This window comes from Meriones unguiculatus, chromosome 1, assembly GCF_030254825.1.
Source record: "Meriones unguiculatus strain TT.TT164.6M chromosome 1, Bangor_MerUng_6.1, whole genome shotgun sequence".
In the NCBI taxonomy this organism is placed as follows: domain Eukaryota; kingdom Metazoa; phylum Chordata; class Mammalia; order Rodentia; family Muridae; genus Meriones; species Meriones unguiculatus.
The window spans coordinates 172531841-172549679 of record NC_083349.1 but is presented as its reverse complement, the minus strand read 5'-3'; the positions used below and the strand labels follow the sequence as shown (position 1 = coordinate 172549679).

General features: G+C 45.2%; 1 protein-coding gene across 6 annotated transcripts in view; it reads right to left on the bottom strand.

The window, feature by feature from the left end:
• The window catches only part of Kirrel3 (kirre like nephrin family adhesion molecule 3), a 553630-nt gene that overhangs the window by 128922 nt on the left and 406869 nt on the right, over positions 1-17839 (bottom strand). The window lies entirely within an intron of this gene.

Here is a 17839-nt window from a genome sequence, read left to right as displayed (position 1 = left end):
TTCTACCACCTTCATTTACAGATGCATGTAGTAAGCAGCCTTAGGTGTTGGAGTCAGGATTTTGGAGTAGACTCCAGAATACATTCTAATAACAATTACTCTGGGCTACAGAGGCTTTTTATAATTTAGGATTGAGGACTAGCCTAACTAAACAAGAACACCTGGTGGTGCCCAGAGTGGAACAGCACGATCAGACACAGTGGGTGACCCAAGATAAATAGTGACAATGGAGAAGACACACAGATGGATAGACAAGATGTGCTTAACCTTCAGGAAGGGTGGGATTCTGCAGTTGCTGATCTTGTGTGTTCCTATGGGCAGGCACTGGTCAGCATCTAGAACTTGGGAAGTGTAGATTTAGAGTATAGGGGCCAACAGGGCCAACATGCACAAGGACTAATAGCACATTGATTTTCCCAGGAGAACAGACAGAAAAGCAACTCTGGAGAGCGAAGGCCTGACATTACCTCTTGCAGAGCATTTTATAAACCATCTTCTACTGTGCATGAGCATTGGACTTGAGTTTCCTACCTCACTAGTGGGCAAGATTTTCATTCTGGTATTTGGCTTTTAGTCCTGGTTTATCTTGGGTACTTCATGAGTTCTGAAACAATTTCACCTCCACTTAATTTTTTAACTCCCACAGCAATGCTTTGTGGTGTGCAGATGGGCTATTGCCATTCGTGTGACACAGATGGGGGAGTGGAGGCTCAACAATGTTGATGGACTTGACTGACTTTGATACGTTTGACTCATTATCACTACCTGTTTGTTTAAAAGCCGTAAAAATGTGACAGCTGCTCTAAACTGGGCAAATGGGTATGCGATGGTGTTCTAGAGGGCATATGACTGCAGCTGGCCCCACACAGAGTCTTGCCAGGATTTCTGCTATCTGGCTGCTTCCATCCCATGTTCTCAGAGAAGGAGGTTCCTCTGAATGGCATCACATTTGTTCAAGATACAGATGTGTCCTTGGCCTTTCACCTGCAGGAGTCTTGGCTACCAGAGAATAGATAAGGTGGGATGGTTCCTCCTCCTGCCTCTGATAAGGATGTTCTGAATCCATCTGCTGCTGCTCAGGTCTAGCCTCTGAGGACAGCAGGAGGAAAACAAGGGTAGGGCCCTCACCAACAGATAAGTCAAGCTTAGGGGCTCATGCCCTAGGGAAAAACAAAGCTTAGCAGGCAGTGGCAAGATGCTTCAGCCCAGGGAGGTCACCAGCTTTGATCTCCTGATTTTTTTTAAAGGGATTTATTGACTATCAGTGAAGAGCAGAGAGGCAGATCTGAGCGTGCTATTTCCAAAGGCTCACTTCCTTTCCTTCCCCTGCATACTCGCTCACTCATCTGAAGGCGCAGCCAAACCGCCCTCACTTCAAACAGCTTCACATCTCAGGCACCCAAATTGACATGTTAAGTTCTCCCATCCAAGGCCTTGGCCTTTTCTTCAGGGGCTCCTATTCTGTTGAGGGCTCTGTGGATCAAAGCCCCTTTGATGTTTACTTACTATATTTGTGGATTCCTTCTAATAGCCACCTCCAAAAGGCAGAAATGCAGCCTGCAGAAAGAGGGCCGGTGGAAGTGCAGACTGTGAGGAGGCTCCTGGTTTCAACCAACAATAGCTTTTGCCTGAGCTTGCATCAAAAGTCCAGGTGCTGACAATAGGAAGATAACCTGGCCATTAGAATGATAGGCACATTATTCATCACGAGAATGACATAAGTGCTGATGGTTCTTGTTACGTTTTCCACTGACTTATGTCCACCTAAAGCACAGCAGTGGTGGCTTCTAATAAGAGAGGGCATGTAGGCTACTAGACTGAGCCTAGGAGAGACTGTAGGGGAGCATTGAAGAAGGAGGGAAGAAGATGCTAGAAGGATTTGGCCAACATTTCCTTTGTCTTCTGGGAAGCTCCCCTTACTCTCAAGTGAATGCCAGGGAAACAGTTCTAAAGATTAAAATATGAGTGACCTGTCATGTATGATTTCGACAGGGTTTGTCTCTACAACTCAACCTAAGTTATTTTATGTGTCACATATCAGGATACCTCCCAAGTGAGTGGTGGAGGAGAGGCTGAACACTCATACAGTTATTATAAACAAGAGTCTCCCTGACTGTATTTGATTTTTGTAAATGAGCGGGGAAAGAATTTTTTTTAAGAAAGCTCTGATTAATAAAAGAAATTGAGGATGAGGTAATTTCCCAATGTATTTGCCTCATTTAATTTGACACGTGTGGGTTAGTCTTAATTATTTAGGAGGCTACGTTACAAGGCGCTAATAAGCACACTGCAGGAATTTATCAAGTGAGAGGGCTTTCTGGCCACGTCATTGCCGAGAAGTGGGGAGAAGCCATTGGGATACTTTTGAGAGCAAGTGAGCTGGAGGATTGGTAAAGTAAAGATTAGATAGCTTGTCAAATGCAAAAGTTTGGGGTGCTCTTTGGAGAGATTTGTGTAACTAAATTAGAGCTCACCAAATCCACATGGGGAAGCCTACAGTAGGGACAGAAGTGGATGAGGCAGGGGATGTGGGTATCCATCTGGGGAGGAGGAGGAAGAGCATTGTCAGAGGTACTGACCATACATAGACCAAGAAAGAAGCAGAAAGTAATCATGGAGGCTTGGGGAAACATTCAACAAGTCAAAAGAACCAGGCTTCTAGGGGAGAAATGGTACAGTGTAAAAGAGCAGAAACCTCTCTTTGTGAGGCAGTCCAGCCACCAGCCCATCCCTTTCTTGTCTCTGAGATGGACAGTAACGTGAAAACACAGATGTTAGTTTTGAACCTCAAGATATGGGGTCTTCTTCAAGTAGGCTGCTATTTTTGGCTTCATCAGTGGCAGAATCACCCAGATTCTCCAAAGGTTTCATGGAATATGATTGAATGGAGCCTTGGCTTATAAAGGACTCTTCATAGCAAAGTTTAAAGTCATTTGCAGTTGGGTTGTAAGGCTGTCTGAGGGGGACAAAGGCTTAATCAGTGCCGTGTGCAAAGAATCAGGTTTCAGAACAGGGATGTTTCTTAGGGTCAAGGGATGCTTAGCACTCTGGGAACTTTTTGGCTCTGGATTGTGAGCAACAGAAGGATCAGAGTGTTCCTTTCCAGCCCTGAGCCCCTACTACCTGGCTCTGTGCCTAGCATAGGGCAAGTCCTGGACTGCTGACTTAAAGAAAGGGCAGACTCAAAAAAATGTAGGGGTTGGGTGAGCAGTTCTCCCCAACCCTGGCCAGAATGAAGACAGATGGGCTTAGGTGCAGCAGGATGCATTTAGGTTAGGCTGTGGAGTGAATGAACTTGTAATTCATCCAAACAGGGAGCTGTTCCACAAGTAGGGAGAGCTGTGGGATGTTCTCCGGGGAGAATAAAAAGGATAACTTTATAAATGGAGTGAGTTTCTTCAGCTCACAGGCTGTGGATGGGGCTTTCCAGACTCCAGATCCCTTTATTCTCACAACTACTGCTAATGACTCGACGCTGCTGCATTCCATTTGTGGTGCGCTTATTTTTTTCACAGTGCTGTCATATTTACTATCTCATTAGATGCTCACAGTAGCTTGGCGAAGTAAGCAAGGTGGAAATTATTTTCTCCATTTTGGATTTAGAAACCAAGGCTTAGAGAACTAAAACGACACTTCAGGGCCAAAGACCTAGCTGTTGAGGAGTCTCACCCTAGAACTCAGGACTGGTTTTAAGGTTAGTCCTTAGGGATATCAGGACTGTAGATACTGCAATTCAAAACAGACCAGAGAATGCCAGAGATCAGTGGTCAGCGCCATAGGACTGCATTGCAGGATGAATAAGGTACCCTCGCCTATTCATTTTTGCAGTCCTATTCCACCCAACCCCGGCCAAATCTCTCCTTCCGATATGTGATTGTATGTGGAGCCTGATACTTTGCAGAGATAGTCAGGGTAAAATGAGGTCATTAGGACTGGCCTTAGTCCAGTATCACTGGTGTCATTATAAAAGGAGAAGTTGAAGGAATTATATGAGAGAGAGAGAGAGAGAGAAAGAGAGAGGGAGAGAAAGAGAGAGAGAGAGAGAGAGAGAGAGAGAGAGAGAGAGAGAATGACACATGAACACAAAGATGGCCATTTCTAAAACAGAGGGAGACAGATCTTCAACAAGTCCTTCCCTTATAGCCTTTAGAAGTACTGAAGCTCTGACATCTTGATCTTGTGCTTTCAGTCTCTGGAATCCTGAGATAATGCATTTTTTTCAGTGTCAGTCACACAGTGTGATACCTTCTTACAGCAGCCCTAGCTATCTCATACACACAGGAAGGGGAGGAGCTGGCTTTCCAGTGAGACTTAGCTGTTTCCAGTGTCTGTGATTCTCTCTACCCCCTTCACTTGTTCACAGAGCTACTCTTAGTGTCACATGATTGTTCACTGGGTCTCAGCTGATGGGCAAGCAATTAGACGGTAGGGTTGGTGGGCATAAAACCCAACGGGAAAGAAAGCAGTATGGAAAAAAGCTGCTATGTGTCCACATGGCCCTGAACATTCATAGGCAGTCTGGGATGCTGTGAGAATTTTGCTTTCCACTTGTTATTCTCCACCTAAAGACTAAAGAGCTCGCAGGTAATTTGAGCTAGAACAGAGACCAATGGACAAGAGCCAGCTTCTATCCCTCCCATTTCTAGGTTGCATAGAGTATGAGCAGATGACTGTTTGTAGAAGGACTTCCTATTATGTTCCCAGCCTACCTCTTCATGAAAGCTGGGATGATATGGTGATAAAAATTTTTCTGTTTGTAGGCTATTTTTGTACTTATTTACTTATATTTTAAGTAATTGTAGGTTATATTGTACTTATTTTTTGTTTGACCACGTTGACCATATTCACTATCTTGATTCAGTCGCCAAAGACTAACCTTTTCAAATACATGTTTTTGGTAGGGATATAAGCTAGAGCAGTAATTAGGGAAATCAGGATGGAGGTTCCTAAAATTTCTAATAGTAGAAATACCAGATCTTCCAGTTGTACCATTCCTGGGTTTGTACCTGAAGGAATCTGAGTCAGCAGACCACAAAGACATCTGCACATCCAATAGCCAAGACATAGAATCATCTGAGATGATCATCCGCAGATAACTGGATTAAGAAAATGTATTGCTTACATGTATTACGATGGAACTTTATTTGGCCATAAAGATGAATGAAATCATGTCACTTGTGGGAAAAATCTGTTGAGATGGTGATCATTACCTTAGGTGAAATAAGCTAGACTCAGGAAGACAAATCTCACATGTTTTCTCTCTTGTGTATGAAAGTAGAAGCGGGATTATTTTGGAAGAGGAAGGGGACAAGAGATACGGAGAGAGAATGCAAAAGAGGATGAGAATATGACTAAGGCACATTACATGTGTATATAAAACCATCATAATGAAACCCATTAACTTGTACAATTAATATATCCTAGTGAAAAATTGAAAACAACAGATTAGCACTTTTCCTCCGGAACCTACTTGGTTCCGGCATGTTTTGACAAGCTGCCACACAGGAGCTGGATTATTGCTGGTGGGGAGTTGTGAAGATTTCAGGGAAGATGGGAGAGTAGAAACAGTGTGAAGGTCAGATTCTGGACCATCTGAGGAGTCTGTGCTCTTTTTCTGCAGGGTGCAGGGAACCCTTAGGGTACAGAGAACCCTTAGAATGGCTAAGATGGGGAAAGAGGCCACCATGCTCTGACCAAAGAGGACTTTAACCCAGTGTAGATGATGCACAAGAGAGAAAGGGCCTGAAAACAGTGAGAGCATCTAGGAGAGTCCTGCCAAGTGAGAGACGATGGTTTCCCATCTGCTATCCCTTCTTGCTCTCTGAACACAGCAGAGATCTGGAAGCAGGTAGAAGGACACAGAGGCTTCTCAAGGGGGACACAGAGAGCCTGCAGATCGTTGCCACTTCAATACAGAGAGCAGCAGAATGGCTGAAAATAGCTCGAGTTCCCCAGATGGTGCCTTGGACCATATGGAGGAAATGCCAGCTGGACCTGGTTGGAGTTGCTGGGAGGCCCTGATGCTTCCGAATGAGCTGCGCTGGCTTATACTGCGATGCAGCACTCAGCAGTGAACCATGGGCTCCTCTGAGCTTCTGCTTTTGTTACCTATCTATAAACTACTGCTCCTGAGACCTCCCTTGCATGATTTATGTGAAAAGAAAACAAAAACAAAAACAAAAACAAAACAAAACAAAACAAAAAACCCACAAGGTAAAAAGAGCCGAGGGTGCCTGAAAAGATGAGTCCAATGAGGCAAATATCAGAGTCAGGTCTAAGGAACCTCTTTCCTTGCAGATATGAAAATGGAAATATGAGGGCTGGAGAGATGGCTCAAAGGTTAAGAACACTGGTTGCTCTTCCAGAGGTCCTGAGTTCAATTCCAGCAACCACGTGATGGCTCACAACCATCTATAATGAGATCTGGTGCCCTCTTCTGGTCTACAGGTGTACATGCAGACAGAACATTGTTACATAACAAATAAATAAACCTTAAAAATAAAAAAAAAAAAGAAAATGGAAATATGAGAGGGAGAAGGACCTTACCAAATCCATGTGTGAACTATCAGGTCAGCGTGGTAGCCACAAGTCAAATTTGCTGGAAAAGTTGAAGGGAGTTAGAAAAACCCCATCACAGGAGAGATTTAGGGCCTAGAAGGCCCATAACATAAACAAGGAAAAAATAGTGAGTCTGAGAAAGGTTCTTGAGTGCGACTTTGGAACTAAAGGGCTGTATAGCTCAAGAAAGAAGGCAGAGCTGGCACAGTGTCTTTCATTGCAAAGATCAAAGATCATTGTGTGTATTTCAGATTTACTGTGGTCACAAAGGGAAGCTGAATGGTGTACTATGAGCATCAAGTCCCCAAATGAAAAATACTCAGGTAATAACTTGAGCAGGGGCTTTGGTCTGAAGAAATAAACTTTTAATCAACTATATTCAGCTTAGAGGGTGAAAATCTTGTGGATAAAAATCAAAGAACACTGTCGTCAAAAACAAAACAATTGCCTACAGATTGGGAAAGGATCTTCACCAAGCCCATATCTGACAGAGGGTTAATATCCAGTATATATAAAGAACTCAAGAAGTTAAACAGAAACAAATCAAGTAATCCAATTAAAAAATGGGTTACAGAGCTAAACAGAGAATTCTCAATAGAGGAATATCGAATGGCAGAGAAACACTTAAAGAAATGTTCAACGTCCTTAGTCATCAGGGAAATGCAAATCAAAACGACCCTGAGATTTCACCTAACACCCATTCGAATGGCTAGGATGAATAACTCAAGTGACAACACATGCTGGAGAGGATGTGGAGAAAAGGGAACACTCCTCCACTGCTGGTGAGAATGTAAACTTATACAACCACTTTGGAAATCAATCTGGTACTTTCTCAGACAATCAGGAATAGCACTTCCTCAAGATCCAGCTATACCACTCCTGGGTATATCCAAAAGATGCTCAAGTATACAACAAGGACATCTGCTCAACCATGTTTGTAGCAGCTTTATTTGTAATAGCCAAAAGCTGGAAACAGCCCAGATGCCCCTCAGTTGAGAAATGGATACAGAAATTGTGGTACATCTACACAATGGAATATTACTCAGCTAAAAACAAGGAAATGAAATTTGCAGGTAAATGGTGGGAACTGGAAAAGATCATCCTGAGTGAGGTATCCCAGAAGCAGAAAGACACTCACTCATAAGTGGATATTAGACATGTAATATAGGATAAACATACTAAAATCTGCACACCTAAGGAAGCTAATCAGGAAGGAGGACTCTGGCTAAGATGCTTAATCCTCATTCAGAAAGGCAAAGAGGATGGACATCGGAGGAGGGAGAAAACAAGGAACAGGACAGGAGCCTACCACAGAGGGCCTCTGAAAGGCTCTACCCTGTAGGGTATCGAGGCAGATGCTGAGACTCATAGCCAAACTTTGGGCAGAGTGCAGGGAATCTTATGAAAGAAGGGGGAGATAGTGAGACCTGGAGAAGACAGAAGCTCCACAAGGACAGCAACAGATCCAAAAAGTCTGGGCACAGGGGTCTTTTCTGAAACTGATACTCCAGCCAATGACCACTCATGGGGATGGCCTGAACCCCTGCATAGAGGTAGCCTATGGCAGTTCAGTATCCAAGTGGGCTCCATAGTAATGGGGACAGGGACTGTCGCTGACAGGAACCGATTGGCCTGCTCTTTGATCACCTCCCCCTAAGGGGGGGGGAGCAGCCTTACCAGGGAACAGAGGAAGACAATTCAGCAACTCCTGATGAGACCTGATAGACTAGGATCAGAGGGAAGGGGAGGAGCACCTCCCTTATCAATGAACTGGGAGAGGGACATGGGTGGGGAAGAGGAAAAGTGGGATTGGGAGGGGAGGAGGGAGGGAGGTACAGGGGGGATACAAAGTGAATAAACTGTAATTAATAAAAATAAAAAAATTACTTAATAAAAAAAATTCTATCCTCCACAGACAGCACATATTAACAAAAATTGATGGGATGACATCCACTCCACAAAACATTCAGAGGGCACCACACACAAGGCATGCTTCCTATCCCAGCAAAATGAATTATCCAATTGGTTTCCAAAGGCATCTATGGGTTGAGTAGATGTCCTTTGTCCAAATGCCTGGAGCCGCAAGTGCTTCAGATTCTGTAGTTTATAGCTTAGAGAATATTGGTGTAAACTTTGCTCACTTGAATATTCCCAATATGAAGCCTCCAAACCTGAAAAGTTTCAACATCTTAAATATTTTGGCCATAAATTTTCAGATGTTGGAGCATTTTCCATGTTGGAGATTCTGAACGCTCTGCCCACACTTGTGAAAGGTATGTGAAAAATCAAAGACAAGGAAATGTTCAGTAAGGCAGTGTCATGAGGTGACATCAGGTCATTTCCACTTGAGTGGTGGTCCTTGCTGGAGGAAGAATTGGGAGATGAGAGTTGGTAGATGGCGAGAGATGCACCCATAAAAGGTCCTGAAGGCTGCAGTTGGCCCCGGGGCTGCCTTAATGGTATGTCTACCCAGTGGCCTCTCGTGGGTGACTGTCATCTATAGCCACCGATAGCCATTCTGTCCTTGGATGTCTCACCAACTGAGGGACTGCAGGTCTTGTGTTTGGAAAGTTTTCACCATTAGTTTGCTCTTCCCGCCTCACTTCTACCTGGTGCTATTTTCAGTATAATTACTCCCATCACATGCAATTAAGATACCCATAAATCAGCAAAGTTCCCTGTTTTCTGATCAAGTCCTGTAATAAAGAGACTCGAGGAGAAGATTAAGAAAGGTTTGTTCATACTGACTAGTTGCCCGGCCCCATTCCTCTAGGACACATAATATATGTTTAATAGGCCAATGATACCTGTTTCATAATTTTTGACTCTCATTGCTTGCTAATCTAAGTTTATTAAAGAACCATAAACTTTACATTGTTGTAAAGACATAATTGTTATTTCATAGCTAATTTAATATGGGTTAATTATATTAGAACCAAGTTTCCCCCCCATTCATATTAAGTATCAATTAGTTGTTTTAAACTATTGATTTGTATTTAATTAAGTACGCTATTACATACCAATTAAATTATTATAAGAGAAACTTGGAACAGCTGTGGTCTTACATTGAGTTTTTAAAAATAATGGATCGCATAAAGAGCTTGTGTTGTGCTCCTGTCTTTTAGGAAGAGTCAACACTCATTTGTAGTAATTCCAGGGAGGTTCTGTTTCTACCAGCCCACCCTCACTTGCTCCCATAGAAAGCATGACTTCCTCAGACACCTGCTGATCAAAACCTTGAAACTTCATATCAGATAATGGTCACTGACAGTGGGTGGCCTCTGCCTGTTCCTGCCCTCCTACGCCTGCTTCAGCTGTGCCATTACTAGCTGGCACAGCCCCATCGACGGTGCGGCCGAAGCAGACAGCATTATTAACAGCTCCTCGCCACCAGCTGTGGATCTGGAATAGTCTGTTCTGCTATTGGCCCCACATCCCACGTGCCTACAAGAAATCTGGGTGACCATGTGGTCACCGGTCCTTTGGCGCTTCCAAATCTCTACCCTGCTGGCCTGTGCTTATGAATCTCGGGGAGGAAAAAGGCCAGCCAACAATGGCAGCAGTGGGCGGGAGACTTCTCATCTTGTTTCAAAAGTATTTTTTCATAATAGTAATAATAACATCATCATTATTGTTTGTGTGTGCGTGTCACACAGAGACAGAGACAGAGAGATGGAGGGAGAGACAGAGGGAGAGAGATACAGTATATACATGGAGGTTAGAGAAAAATTTCTAGGAGCCAGTTCTCTCCTTCTACTAAGGGCTCCAAGAATTAAACTGAGCTCATCGTGTCCAGTAAGGGTGTTTACCCGCTAAACCTTCTCACTAGTCCTCTTATCCTGTTTTCCTCTCACACATCATAGATACTTATAAAGAATTTTTTCTCCTCATACTGGGGATTGAACCCAGGGCTTTATACATCTTAGGAAATACTCTTCCACTGAGCTCTAGATCTAGCCCAGAAACTGACATTTTAGAGGGGCAAGAAGTCTGCCCACAGCCATGCTGCTGCTGCCGAGCAGAGAGACTTGGCGCAGTGTTGCCCGGCTGACCCGCTCTGAGAACGGTGTGCAGTGCTCCAGGCTCTTCTCTGCGAGACACAGCCCCCTTCAACACTGCCTGGGGTCCTTCTGCCAGCTGCCGAGCTGCCTGGAACTCCAGCAGAGTTACCATCTGACCCTGAATGTGCCTCCTTTGGGGCGCTTTGCCATGAGTGGAGACTGTAGGCTGGGAGAGTCCAACTCTAACCCCCTACACACTAGAATGAGGACACTTGCATTTTGCTTGGGTTCTGGACACAGTCACGCCTTTTCTAGTTTTGTGGTGACCAAGCCTACCTCCGTTTGCCATCACAGCCAAAGTTGCCTGGTGTTAACTGGCTGCAATTCATTAATTTCTGGGCTATTTTGTGTGCACTGTTTGTGTCAATCCTCAGAAACTCTATATATTTCTATCTGATGGAAGAGGACAGCGAAGCTCTGAAAGGCTAATTATTAATAACATCCTCGTGGCCAGACAGCCGGTAAGTGTTGAAGTCAGTAAAGCAAGTCACAATCTCAAATCTTTGGGATTCTGGTAGAATTTCTATGGTTGAAGAATTTTGTGGGCAATAGTTTTATCGCAGATACAGGATTCCTCAGCTTGTCTCCTCACTCAGAATATTCAGTCCCGGTGAGCCATCTGCTCTGTGGGGGAACATAACAGAAACATGAAAGCCATCCCAGCTCCTCTTCCCCTGGCTTGTTAGCAGTCCATTTAACCTGTAAGGAACAGGTGCTGCAAAGGGCCCCATGCCTGGAAGCCTTTTATACTTCTCCTATATGAAAGCTGGAAGTCTGTGAATACTGTTTGAATGGGGCCAGATGCATGACAGCTGTGTGTCCTGCCCCTGGGGAGTCTCAGCCCGGTATATCCTGTCAATCATAGATGGGAGGCAGAGCAGAAGAAGAACATCTTCTATCTTTCTTTTTTCTAATGTGACCGACAGTTTTCAAAAAGCTAAGCATGAGGGCAGTGAAGTCCCACCTTACTTCTACGTGTCCAGTCCCATCACCCACAGGCCTCTTGAGGCCCAGATCTTTGGAAAGACAGAGGCCCCCGAAGAAGCTCAGAGACAAGCTTGGTTTGTGGACTTAACCTCACACAGATTAGTGAACATCTCATTAGCTCTGCTGTGCACGAAGCTGATTAAGTTTCCTGAACTTGCACTTGGGAAATGGAGGACCCAGAATTAAACCCAGAGCTGCTTGGTCCCAGAGCACAGGCCCAGGGCCTTCTCCGAGGATGTAGTGTGAGAATGCACACATTGCCTAGAGGACCAACCTAAACCTGGGGAAGAAGGGACCAACAGAGTGCTGGCTGATGGTTATAGGCATTACTGCTTAGAGATGGGGTACATAAGCAGCATTTGTGGGAGCCCAGGGCCTGGGGAAAGAAAAGTTGCTTTTAGGGGGATAGGCAGTGAATAGGGGTACAGGAGGCATGACGACACCGAGGCTCCTGCTCACAGTAGGCTGGCAGCAGGGGCATGGCTGTGGCTTGGTGATGTGCTTACAAGCTACTTCATCACCCATTTATGGTCCAAATAAAATTTGACCATACAACACTGATAAGGTGCCCTAAGAACTTAGCAGTGAACCTAGCAAGGATACCCACCCTTTGCCCTCATGACCCTCGTGTGTCACCGAACACTGGGGCAGAGGCAGGGGAGGGGAGAAGGTAGAAGAAAAGCTGTCCTTTCTGTTGTAGAGGGTCGGCATTTAGGAACCTTACGGCAGATCAGGCTCCTGTGGTCTAGGAGGCATATGCTTTACTTTCTGGGGAAAAGCAATACCGACAGGTGATGGTGTCATGCTCTTGTCTCCAGTCATGACCCAGGAAGAGTTGCTGCATTCACAAGCTGGTGGCCACACCTGGCCTTGCAAGGTAGGTCTTGTCTTGGCTGCCCACCTTGGCTCAGGGAGAATGGGTGGGTGTGAGGATACAGAATTCTTACTCTCTTCCTCCAGCTGGCCTGGACTGTCCTCAGAGCATCTGCATCTGAGCTACTTCAGGAGCTGAGGCTAGCCAGGAACAGAGGTCCCCAGCTTAGAGAGACTCAGCCTCCAGGGCCGAGGTGGTTGCTGCTGACCCCCACTCCATACCCACTTGGCAAGGTAGGCAGTCAGTGGCAGGTTAGAATGTATGAAGGACCAGTCAGGGCTCCCTGCTGCCATTCCATTGCTGAAAGCCTCCCTGAGCCCTGCACACTCCATTCCGATTCTGCATCTTATAATTAAATTGAATCTGCCAGTTACCGCTCAGCACGGCAGCAATTCAAGCTCATTGGAGGCTTTCTTTGTTTATTTCCCCTTATTTATTTATTTAGTAATTATTTATCCAACTACCCATGTAGCTAGATGGAAGGTTTAGCTCAATATTTCTTTTGCTTTCTCACATAAACAAATTCTCATACTTCCTCAAATGTAGATTCCCTTGACAGCATTGCAGTCTCTCCGGAGGGCAGAAGGCTGCGCTTGGACAAGGTTAGAGTGAAGGTCACAGGGGAAGCATTGTTGTCGGGCAAGGTTTGAATTCTGATCTGATGCTACAGATGATGACTAGCTTCATCCTAGTCACTGATGCCTTAGAAGACCTGCTAATTCTAGAAAGTTCTATAGAAAGCTCTTGGAGGCCCAGGCAAGGGTCTACCTCTCAGGTGACTAGAACAGTTCGGAGACCATGGAAACCAGGCTGTGGCTGGAAATAATTAGCAGCTAACACATGGGCGGGGCCCTGCAGTGGAAGATGTATTCAATGTGTGTCTCCCTCCAATCTGCACAGCACCTGGGAATGTTTGCTCAGGTCAGAGAATTGTGATTTGAACACCAGGCTTCAGGTGAAATAAAGCCCCTCCAATTTCCTCAGAGCTCCGGATGCAAGCGAGGGGTCTAGCCTCAAAACCCAGTGCTTCTCTTTCCTCTGTAATGGTAACCTTTCAGCAGAGGGGGCCAAGGAGAGCCTGATAGCTTTGATTAAAAACTTGCCTTCAAACAGATCCAGGGGGGTGATTCAAAACAGCCAGACACCACTTAACAGGAATGTGAAAGTTTACTTCCTACAGGGCGGGATCAGCAGGAGGCTGATTGTGAAGGGGCATCCCAGGGGCTACACAAGCCTTGCATCGCAATGGCCAGGTCCCTGAGAAATGACCCACTTAGGAGCTATGTGGCTTAGCATCTGCTCCATCAGGGCAGAAGATGAGGGAGGCTCATGATGTGTGTGTCTGTGTGTGTATCTGTGTGTGTGTGTCTGTGTGTGTGTGTGTGTATGCAGGTGCATGAGCACTCAAGTGTGCTCACTTGTAACAGTGGGAAGGAATTCCAGACTGAACTGACAATGTAGATTTGATTCCCCTGAAGAGATAATGGTATGTCTTCATCTCCGCTATCCTTGTGGCTCTAACTCACAACTTCACAGTCTCTAGCTCACTTAGGCATTGCTTTGTAGGAATAAGTAGAGCCAGAAGAGATCTTGTTTCATGACAGTGTTTTCCAGGCCCTGAAAGGAGCAATTGAGCTGTCAAGGCTTTCGGTGAGGTGGAAGGTGGAAATCACTGTGCTTCTGTAACCTGTCTGCCCATGTGAACCCACCAGGGATCTCATTTTTGGTCCTGGCCGGGTCCCTGAGGACGATCTTAACGCAGCGAGGGAGACTGGCGGCATTGTGTCTAAAGGCAGATGGATCTTAGTCTGCTGAAAGTGAGAGAGTCTGGTCTAAGAGAGAGAATCATGCAACTAGAAGGAGCACTGAGAGGGAAGTCCTGAGCTACCTGGCTTAGAGCCTACTAGCTAAGGTCTCTCCCAGCATTCAAGGCCAAGAGAAACTGGTTCAGGAAGTTGGGCTAGTGGCTATCGCTGACAGTTGTGGGACTTCTCACATAGCTCTGAGATCCTCCAATGGCCTATTGGCTCTTGACCGCTGGTACCCATTTTTAGTGTTTTCTTAATGTGCAAAATGGAGCATACCTCAAACGGTATGGTGGCTCATTAGGCAAATACACTTGCTACCCAAATTATACAGCTATGACAAGCCATTTCTATCCCTGGAGCCCACATAAAGGCAAAGGAGAGGACTCTACAAGCTGTCCTCTGACTTCCATATGCATGTTGTGTCAATGTACTCACATCCCACCCCCTGATACAAACATACACAACAACAATAATAATTAATGGTAATAAATTATAAAAAAGTAAGCAGCCCTGAGGAATGTCCAATACAAGGAGCTGAAGGTGAGATGGGGGCATGTACCTATCATTTACACAAACATTCATAACCAAAGTTGGAAGTATTCTAAGTACCCTATATTTGGTAGTTATAAAATAACAGTATGCTATCATAAAGAAAGGGATGTGTTAAAACTGGGGACCAGAATAATGTGCTCTAAGCCCAGTGGCTAGAGGCCGCTCTCATCCTGCGTCTTGCGGCACCCAGGGAACTGCTGTGCTCAGCTCCCTACTTTACACATTCGAATGAGGCTAACTAAGACTGATGGATTGAGGAACATGCCAGTGACAAGATGGGAGGCAGAGACAGGAGGATCTGCTAGAAGCTTGGTATACACAGTGCAGGGGAAACAACAGAGATGCAGCCTCAGAACAAAACAGAGGAAGAACCAACTCCCGAAAAGCTGTTCTACATGGCATATGCATGCCTGCGGGCATACATAGGCAGGTACGTGTGTGTGTGTGTGTGTGTGTGTGTGTGTGTGTGTGTGCGCGCACACGCACGCATACAGTCATACATGCATACACACATGGACACACACAGACACACACAGACACACACACACAAACACACACACACACACAGTAAATAAACAAATAAAATGTGTTGCCAGGCATGGCATTCAGACCTTTATGTATATTATCTCATTTAACATGGGCACCAACCCCCATAAGCAAGCAGTACTGTGATGGTTCTGATTGTACAGATGAAGGAACTGAGGCTGGGGTAGGTTAAATGCCAGCTTGTCTATACTACTACTCTTCAAGATTTGAACCTGGACCAGCCTGATATGAGGGCCTGAATTCTGAATTCTTAAACCGTGTCCCTTCTCTATCATGTGGAATTTTGTTACCAGTAGATCCAAGTCCCTTGCTCACACTTTAGGGGTGGTAGTGTGGGCAACTCTGAGTTCCAATAAGTAGGTAGAATTGCCCCAGTTTTCCTTAAAAGAGTGCTCTGTGTGCGTAGATAGAGCCTGTGGGCTGTCAGAGTACAGATACTCAGAGCCATTGTCCAGGTCCTTTCTGGCTTCATATGAGAAAAGTTGACTGCAACACAGAGGAACTGAAGAATGGTTGGTTCTCAGAAGCTGAGAACTTGGCCATCTAGCCTGGTGCTGGAGTCTCTGCCCTTCGCCAAATGGAATCATGGTTTCTGAATGACATTGGGCTCTGAGCCAGACTCACCAATAGGTACCTCATGGCCTCTAGCTTGAGTCAGCTTGATTCCTAAGACCTACCTCTGTTTTCCTTAGCTGTGTGACCCGGGGGAATTATGTCATTATTCTGAGCCTCAATTTCTTCATGTTTAGAATAGAGATTGAACCAGATATGAGAGCTACTCCTATGACTGAGGATTCTACTGAGTTTGCATACTGACAATGTAAATGCGTCTTTTTGCTGAAAGAACTGTGATGCCCCTCCCTCACTCGGACAGCTATAAAATTATCATAGATGGAGACATTTGTAAACATGTGGACTGCACTCTTCCAGTTCTGTGGATTGAGACACATAAGATCAAGGCCACACAGCATCTGGTGAAGGCTACTTAGGTCTCTGGCTTACAGCATCTTTTCTCTGGGTCCTCACATGGGGGAAAGCACAAGCAAGCTGCCTTGGACCACTTCTGTAAGGCACCAACACCGTTTACAAGAGAGGCAAGGCCTGTCCCCCTGATGCCATCATATTGGGTGTGAGGCTATCAATACATAAATTTTCAAGAGCTAGAACATTCCGACCACAGAAGACCTGAATGTCTTAGCACTTAACCACAACCTTCCTTAGCTAAACAAGCAAGCAAGCAAGCCTACAATCTCTCTATAAGATTCCTTGCATTCCAAGACCCCTTGCATGAAGACTGTAGCTTAAAAAACAGTTGGTTAAGGAAAGGGAGGCTTCAAGAAGTATTACAGTTTTCATTAAAGTAACATTTCCTGAATGTTGGAGGTGCTGATTGTGGGGCAAAAAAGGAATTTCAGCTTTAGCCTCTGGTCCAGCAGCCCTATGGTGTGTTTCTTCCCTTAGCGCCATGAGTTTTCTCAAAAACATGTTCCCAAGGGACAAATGGAGCTTCCCATCCTTGAGGGAAGCAAATGGGGTTAGGAGCAAGGGGCTGTCTTACAGGTATACCTGATACTTGCCAGCACAGCTAGCCCATTCACGTTGTAGGCTGTTGTACTAGATTGACCCACGTGTTTCCTTATTCCTCTGGTCTTGTGTATACATTTGATCTTGGGCATTAGTCTGAAATGTCACCGAATGTTAGAACAGGGAAGGAGCCTTAGAAGTCATGGAAGAGGTGATGAAGTTCAGAGGAAGGAGGGGATCTGCCCAGGGTCCCCCGGGACAGGAGCCATTTCATTTCCAACATAAACGCACCAGATGCTGGGAACAAGCAAAGCTGCCAGTCCAGCTTGGTTTCCAGCTTTCTCTTTGCCTTTACCCCACAGGGCTGGTTGTGTGAGTTGTTTTGAAACCGTGTCCCACAAGCCAGTTCTGTGCTGTTGCCCTCATTTTTCCCCCATGGGCTGTCCATGCTCCTTATAAGCCTTGTTGAATACATACCTCAAGATCCCTCCAGAAACCTCTCCTCACTCTTCCCTATAGATGGGTGGGCTCTCCTTTTGGTAACCTTGTCTACCTGATAGTTGTACTTCAGTGTTATAGTTGTGTGGGTTCCAGGACACACCCTCCTCTGTGGATTCCAAACTGCCCAGGCTGCAGCATTTGTATGTAACTTAGCACATCCTCCTGTATTCATGGAACCATCTCTAGATTCTCTTTCCTACCAAATGCTAGGTAAATAGTTGTTAGGCTATATTGCTTATAGAATAACAAGACAATAACCTATATGTCCACAATACAGACGTAGCTTCTCCTCTAATGTTTTTGATTCTCAGTTGGAGAATCCATGGATGTGAACCCTACAGATGGGAACATGGAAGACAAACTACACAGACCTATGCTATGAAAGTCTCATAGTTGTAATTTTGGTCTCTTATCTTTGGCACCATCCT